Raw genomic sequence first — 2510 nt, 5'->3', positions numbered from 1 at the left:
CGAAAGTATTAAAAATTAGTGTATTTTATTAAATGGCAAGTAAGTATAAGGATTTTAGTAGGCATCACTGAAATTCAAGCTAATTGTAGCTTTGAGTTTATATTTTAATCTGTCAGTTGGTGTAGACAGAAATGACCTTTATAGTCACTACATTGTAATAAAAAATTGGGTTCATGCTACTTTTTGAATTATTTAATAGAATATCTTATTAAACCACAATGATGGAGAGTTCTTGCATTCATTAAGAATATAATAATAACTGTTAGAGAAACAATGATAGCTAAAACACAGAGAAATCAAAATCCTCATTCAAAATGTCCATGGAGAATGGGAAACCAGGAGGAACAAATGAAGCTAAAAGGAGATACAAATTACACACACACACACACACACACACAAACACACACACACACACGGAAAATATTTTTTCATAGAAAATGTTAACATATCAAGATATAAAATAGGCTAAGTGCTTTAATATCCATGATCAGTTATTGGCTCTGGAAAAAGCAAGAATGGTGCTAAACTCTTTTTTTTTTTCAAGTCATTGTATCTTTAATAACCGGGCAGTAAATCAAAACATGGAAAAAAAGTCGTTCCTTTTACGGGCGATGCCCATCACTACAGACTTTAGTGAGTGAGAGGGGATTCTAAACAGCATGGGAAGGCTTCCAGGCTCACGGAATGAAGTGTTTGGTTACTGATAATCGGCCGGGGGACGAGTAACACAAGAGATTAACAAGCCCTCAGAGGACAGGTCGCGGTTGCTGGGTCATGAGCACCTTGAAGCGTTTCTTGATGGTGATTCGGTGTCTTGAGTATTTGTCATCTGGGGAGAACCGAGCAGGATGGGCAGAGCAAGTCTGTTGTCCCATGGGGTCAAATTTCTTTAGAGTATAGACGCGATCGCCCTGCTAGTTGAGGTAATACTGGAGAAACATGACTGCCCCTCAACAGAAAATACACCAGTACGTTTACCGCCAGCTGCGTTCGCCCAAAGTGCGCCGCTTCAGTCTTGGTGCTAAACTCTTAAACAGCAGCTATGCGTCAATAAGTACAACTTTTTTTTTTACAGAGTATTCAGAGTATTGGATCATTTTCATAATCAAAATCAGTTGGAGATATAGAAAGAGTTGAAAAATAAGCCATAAAATCAGCTCGTGTGTGAACATCAGTTATAAAGGACAAAGAAACATGTTTGTTCTATGGATTATTATCGTGAGAGGAGAATATTGGCATTATTGTTGTACATGACAATGTCCATGTACGGGATCCATCCCTGCCTCTGCCAAGCTCCACCAATCAGAATAAAGGGAGAACAACAACATATAAATGCTGGCAAGGCATGTGAAGATGTCTAAGAGTTGATAAAATACTTGCTGTAGACATCATGGTGATAAAAAAGAAAATTGATTTTCTAAGAAAAACAAATGAAACATTCTTTATGTGAACAGGAACTAAATTGCCTTCCACTTCCTACTAATCTTCATTGGAATTTGTATGGTATTATATTAATATTGATTTTCGTCAAACAGTTAAAAAAACAGTAATCCCCAGAATAAATTATACAAAACCACAAATGATAATTTTGTAAAAGTGGTGGATAACATTAAGTCATATGCAAGAAATTTCCATGAGTGGCAAGTAGGTTCTGACATAATGGACATGCTGAAAACAATTAACAAAGGCTTTGGCATGTTCTTCAGTGTTGAACTGAGTTTACTGAGATCTCTGTAATTGTTCATTTGATTTTAGTTCTAACTTGTGGATATGATTACCTTCAGGTTACCATATGGAAGTTATATGTTATTAGATGAAGCTACAGGTCCTACAGATATGACTTAACTATGACTCAAATCAATCTTGCCTGATTCCCTAAAGCATTATTATGAATAAAAATATGAAAGTATTAAAGACAATGTAGGGATTTGTTAGTCTGTCATTTTCCCACTCTATCCCTAGAGCCTCACATAAATAGCATGTGTTGTGAATATTTGTTAAAAGACTATAATAGTGTATATACGTTTTAGGAAAAACAGCATTAGGAAAATCCAGATAATATAACTAAATACTGTAAATTTGATCTACCTTGTAATAATTTGCTTAAAGAATTATCTCCTTACATATACTAATGTTAGAATCACATATTTGTATATTAATAAGCTTACTTCATTGTGGTACTAGTAAAACATAATTTTATTTTCTCATTACATTAATGCTCAAGTGTTGATATAAGAAAAACAAACACTTAGTAAATCTATAAACTCAATAGAATATTAATTTTGTTACTTTTAAACATTTTAAGAGTTTTACTCTTTTTTATTTGTTTTACTACCTTTTAAATTTTGTACATACATGATGTTGTAGTGACTATATATACTCTTCTTTTACATGTTTTTATTCCTACCTGTAACTTTCTTTTTGTACCTGTACTACTCATGTGTTTTTTGTGTTCAGACCGTGTACAAGTAGCTACAACATGTATGAATTCATTGTTGCACGGACTATGA

The 2510-nt window shown here is 33.8% G+C and overlaps 1 pseudogene; it reads right to left on the bottom strand.

Annotated features, from left to right (window-relative positions):
* Window positions 1–529: 529 nt before the first annotated feature.
* LOC108352387 (H/ACA ribonucleoprotein complex subunit 3 pseudogene) lies at window positions 530–941 on the bottom strand (annotated as a pseudogene).
* Window positions 942–2510: the final 1569 nt, after the last annotated feature.

The sequence above is a fragment of the Rattus norvegicus genome, chromosome 11 (genome assembly GCF_036323735.1).
Source record: "Rattus norvegicus strain BN/NHsdMcwi chromosome 11, GRCr8, whole genome shotgun sequence".
NCBI lineage: Eukaryota > Metazoa > Chordata > Mammalia > Rodentia > Muridae > Rattus > Rattus norvegicus.
The sequence above is the reverse complement of the archived record's forward strand: the minus strand, read 5'-3'. Positions and strand labels throughout refer to the sequence as shown.